We start from the raw sequence: 6,000 nt of genomic DNA, 5'->3' as shown, positions 1-6,000 counted from the left end.
AAAGTTCGTTTCAGTACACAAAACTATGCATGTGGTTCAAATTTGAAGGCTGTAGCTTGAGAAATGTGAAAGTAGGTCACTAGGTCAAAATCAAGGTCAAATTTTATTTCGGAACATAAAACTATGCAAGTGGTCCAAATTTGAAGCCTGTACCTTCAGAAATGTGAAAGTAGGTCACTAGGTCAATCTCAAGATCAAACTTCATTTCAGTACACAAAAGTACGCTTGTGGTTCAAATTTGAAGGCTGTAGCTTGAGAAATGTGAAACTAGGTCACTAAGTCAAAATCAAGGTCAAACTTTATTTTGGAACAAAAAACTATGCATGTGGTCCAAATTTGAAACCTGTACCTTCAAAAATGTGAAAGTAGGTCACTAGGTCAATAACAAGGTCAAAGTTTTTTTCAGTACACAAACCTATGCATGTGGTCCAAATTTGAAGGCTGTAGGTACAGAAATGTGAAAGTAGGTCACTAGGTCAAAATCAAGGTCAACTCATGTCAAGGTTCATCTTGCCACTCAAAACTATACATGTGGTCCAAATTTGAATGATGAAGTTATGGACATGAAGATTCTAAGTTTTTCCCTATATAAGTCTATATGAACCATTTGACCTCTGAGGCAGAGCCATATTTGACCCGAGAGGGATAACTTGAACAAACTTGGTAGAGAACCACTAAATGACGCTACATTACAAAATACCAAAGCCATAGACTTTGCGGTTTGGACAAGAACATTTTCGAAGTTTTTCCCTATAGAAGTATAGGTAAACCATGTGACCCCCAGGGCGGAGCCATATTTGACCCTAGGGGAATAATTTGAATAATCTTAGTAGAAGATCACTAGATGATGTCATATACAAAATATCAAAGCCCTAGGCCCTGTGGTTTTGGACAAGAGGTTTTTCAAAGTTTTTTCCTATATAAGTCTTTATAAACCATGTGACCCTAGGGACGGGGCCATATTTGACCCCAGGGAAATAATCTGAACAATCCTGGTAGAGGACCACTAGATTTTGCTACATACCAAATATCAAAGCCCTAGGCCCTATGGTTTTGGACAAGAAGATCAGGAACCATTTAACTGTTCCTGGCCAATGTGACCTTGACCTTTGACCTAATGACCTCAAAATCAATAGGGGTCATTTGCTGGTCATGGCCAACCTAACTATCAATTTTCCTGACACTAGGCCTAAGCGTTCTTGAGTTATTGCCTGGAAACCATTTTACTGTTCCTGGTCACTGTGACCTTGACCTTTGACATACTGACCTCAAAATCAATAGGGGTCACCTGCTGGTCATGACCAACCTCCCTATCAGCTTTCGTGACCCTAGGCCTAAGTGTTCTTGAGTTATCATCCGGAAACCATTTTACTGTTCAGGGTCACTGTCACCTTGACCTTTAACATACTGACCTCAAAATCAATAGGGGTCATCTGCTGGTCATTATCAACCTCTCTATCAACTTTCATGATCCTAGGCCCAAGTGTTCTTGAGTTATCATCCGGAAACCGTTTTACTATTCAGGGTCACTGTGACCTTGACCTTTGACATACAGACCTCAAAATCAATAGGGGTCATCTACTGGTAATGACCAACCTCCCTATCAACTTTCATGATCCTAGGCCCAAGCGTTCTTGAGTTATCATCCGGAAACGGATAGGTCTACATTCCGACCGACCGACCAACATACCGACCGACATCTGCAAAACAATATACCCCTCCTTTTTCAAAGGGGGGCATAAATATAGGAACTGGCTTAGTCTACATAAAACATAAATATAGGAACTGGCTTAGTCTACATAAAACATGAAAATGCCACACGCGAGGTGGGGGGGGGGATGAGGATTTTTCTTTCCGCAATTATGTGAAGTGCTGCTTGATTACCTATTTAGTACTACTGAACCTTTAAGGTGGATCAATGGGAAGAAGAAACTTCATGTTTACGAATGCAATATAGCAAAAAAGCTCATTTGACAGCTATCATTTCCGACAAACGACTGTTCAAAAACATAGCATAAAAAGCAACAAGAAGGAAAGAAAAGCAATAGTTGTAGCATATAAATATATATATCACCCCCTAAATAATCGCATCAGTTATCAAAGATTTAATCGCACTTATTCTAAAGGTTTTCAGGAATGGAAGCCGTCACTTTTAGAATTTTGAAGATATTTTCTATGATCTTGATTAAACGGCTACATTTTATTTTACAGAAATATCGTTGTATTAATTTTTTTCAGAACAGCAGAAGTCCACTTTATGGTGATACATTTCTGTATCTTTAAAAAACACTGCTCATTTCGTATAAATCAAAGAGCCATAACCCAAAAACTGTGCACACGTGATATTAAATAATACATGCTATTTTTATGTCATCTCAATATGCACAAGTTCACTTAATCATGAGTGATTCATGTCTATAAGTGTTAGCCAAACCCGGAAAACTGCAGCGGATTTAAAGACGGTCGGAAAGGCATGTTCTAATCTCTGGCCTGGCCTGGCCTGGCCCGATGAGGCCAATTTTCAACTGGGCCGGGTTAGCTACAATATTTTTCCTTCATTTAATTTTTACTATTTTTTATTATTCTGTAGGAAATTCAACGACAATTTTATTGATGCAAGGTAAAGGTACCCTTACCAGGTTAATTTTTGCAAGAAATTATGTTTTAAAACATGACCGTTACTTTCCAAATTAGCATTGGAAGTAATGGGAAATTGCCTGAAATCGCCTAAAATTCTAATTAAAATATCTGTGAAAAAAAACTCTTCATTTAATTCCTCTGAAAACATCATTCCTAACTGCAAATTTAATGGCAAATTGAATGGTGCACAGAAATATACATGTCACCAGGTCAGATTTTCCATAAAATTACCATTTTCGACCCAAAGGTTATATTTTCAATACTCTTGAAAATAAAAGGATTTTTAAAGGATGTGTGGTCATGTTTGTTCTACACCAGTTATTATTAAGATTTTCTTTCATACTTTGCAGGCTTGAAAAACATCGATATCAGTATAAAAGCAACAAAAGGTCACACTCGTTTTTATTTTACAGAACCTTTAATTTTCTTCACTCACTGTATTAGCATTTTCTGAAATTATGTAAAAATGACAAAATAATGGGTCAATACAGACATAAAATACCCTTGACATATGGCTTTCAATTCAATCATGTTACTATAAATTCATCATAATATTAGTGTTAATTAGGCATATCTGCCACATACAATTTATTCTGATTTTTACACATGGACATAAGTACCCCACCCACTATATTTACATGGGAAATCTACCAAAAACTTTTTAAAAAATCTACTATTCAGATTTTAAAAATATTTTGACATAGTAATGTGACTGAAATATGAATAAAAACGTAAGGAAAATGATGGGGTTACCATGAATGTTAGAGCAACATTAAGACAAACCTTTGGCAAATTTGCATTTTTAAGTAGATTCAGTACTTTCAATTCTGAATGTTAATTTCTAACTAGAAGCCCATGGGCAATATGTCGAGCCCATCAGCTGTCAAAAGGACTGGGAGTTGTACATGACACTCCTTGTCTCATTGAGGCAAACATTTATGCAAAATAAAAAAGAGACTGCAAAAAGTTTCAATATAAGTTATTTATAGTAACAACAAAGGAACGTAAATCTAAAAAAAAAAAATAAAAAAAATTAATAAAAAAAAAAAATTCTAAGTCCACACAAAAATCCGCACCAGTAGAGATAGGTCAAAATACACCTAAAAAATTGGATGCAACATGCATGTTGTACTACAAACAAGAGGACCATGATGGTCCTGAATCGCTCACCTATCCCCACATGACCCAGTGTTGAACTGAGTATGACGTCGTTATTTCTATTATTTGACATAGTGACCTAGTTTTTGAGCACATGTGACTTAGATATCATCAAGATAAAAAATTCTGACCAATTTTCATGAAGATCCATTGAAAAATATGACCTCTAGAGGTCACAAGGTTTTTCTATTATTTGACCTAATGACCTAGTTTTTGAAGGCATGTGACCCACTTTTGAACTTGACCTAGATATCATCAAGGTGAACATTCTCACCAATTTTCATGAAGATCCCATGAAAAATATGGCCTCTAGAGAGGTCACAAGGTTTTTCTATTTTTCGACCTACTGACCTAGTTTTTGACTGCACATGACCCACTTTCGAACTTGACCTAGATATCATCAAGCTGAACACTCTCACCAATTTTCATGAAGATCCATTGAGAAATATGGCCTCTAGAGAGGTCACAAAGTTTTTCTATTTTTAGACCTACTGACCTAGTTTTTGACCGCAAGCGACCCAGTTTCGAACTTGACCTAGATATCATCAAGGTGAACATTCTGATCAATTTTCATGAAGATCTCTTGAAAAATATGGCCTCTAGAGAGGTCACAAGGTTTTTCTATTTTTAGATCTACTGACCTAGTTATTGACTGCACATGACCCAGTTTCCAACTTGACCTAGATATCATCATTATGAACATTCTGACCAACTTTCATAAAGATCCCATGAAAAAGATGGCCTCTAGAGAGGTAACAAAGTTTTTCTATTTTCAGACCTACTGACCTAGTTTTTGACCGCACGTGACCCAGTTTCGAACTTGACCTAGATATCATCAAGGTGAACATTCTGACCAATTTTCATGAAGATCCATTAGGAAATATGGCCTCTAGAGAGGTCACAAGGTTTTTCTATTTTTAGACCTACTGACTTAGTTTTTGACCGACCATGACCCAGTTTCGAACTTGACCTAGATATCATCAAGGTGAACATTCTGACCAATTTTCATGAAGATCCATTAAGAAATATGGCCTCTAGAGAGGTCACAAAGTTTTTCTATTTTTAGACCTACTGACCTAGTTTTTGACCCCATATGACCCAGTTCAAACTTGCCCTAGATATCATCAAGGTGAACATTCTGACCAATTTTCATGAAGATCTCATGAAAAATATGGCCTTTAGAGAGGTCACAAGGTTTTTCTATTTTCAGACCTACTGACCTAGTTTTTGACCACATGTGACCCAGTTTGGAATTTGATCTAGATATCATCAAGATGAACCTTCTGACTAATTTTCATGAAGATCCATTGAGAAATATGGCCTTTAGAGAGGTCACAAGGTTTTTCTATTTTTTAAACTACTTACCTAGTTTTTGACCCCACGTGACCCAGTTTCAAACTTGACCTAGATATCATCAAGGTGAACATTCTGACCAATTTTCATGAAGATCCGATGAGAAATATGGCCTCTAGAGAGGTCACAAGGTTTTTCTATTTTTAGACCTACTGACCTAGTTTTTGACCCCACATGACCCAGTTTCAAACTTGCCCTAGATATCTTCAAGGTGAACATTCTGACCAATTTTCATGAAGATCTCATGAAAAATATGGCCTTTAGAGAGGTCACAAGGTTTTTCTATTTTCAGACCTACTGACCTAGTTTTTGACCACATGTGACCCAGTTTGGAATTTGATCTAGATATCATCAAGATGAACCTTCTGACTAATTTTCATGAAGATCCATTGAGAAATATGGCCTCTAGAGAGGTCACAAGGTTTTTCTATTTTTTAAACTACTTACCTAGTTTTTGACCCCACGTGACCCAGTTTCAAACTTGACCTAGATATCATCAAGGTGAACATTCTGACTAATTTTCATGAAGATCCGATGAGAAATATGGCCTCTAGAGAGGTCACAAGGTTTTTCTATTTTTAGATCTACTGACCTAGTTTTTGACCCCATGTGACCCAGTTTCGAAGTTGACCTAGATATCATCAAGGTGAACATTCTGACAAATTTTCATGAAGATCCATTGAGAAATATGGCCTCTAGAGAGGTCACAAGGTTTTTCTATTTTTAGACCTACTGACCTAGTTTTTGACCGCATGTGACCCAGTTTCAAACTTGACCTAGATATCATCATTATGAACATTCTGACCAACTTTCATAAAGATCCCATGAAAAATGTGACCTCTAGAGTGG

This window comes from Mercenaria mercenaria, unplaced genomic scaffold (genome assembly GCF_021730395.1).
Source record: "Mercenaria mercenaria strain notata unplaced genomic scaffold, MADL_Memer_1 contig_1957, whole genome shotgun sequence".
NCBI classification, from domain to species: domain Eukaryota; kingdom Metazoa; phylum Mollusca; class Bivalvia; order Venerida; family Veneridae; genus Mercenaria; species Mercenaria mercenaria.
This window is presented reverse-complemented; position numbering follows the sequence as displayed.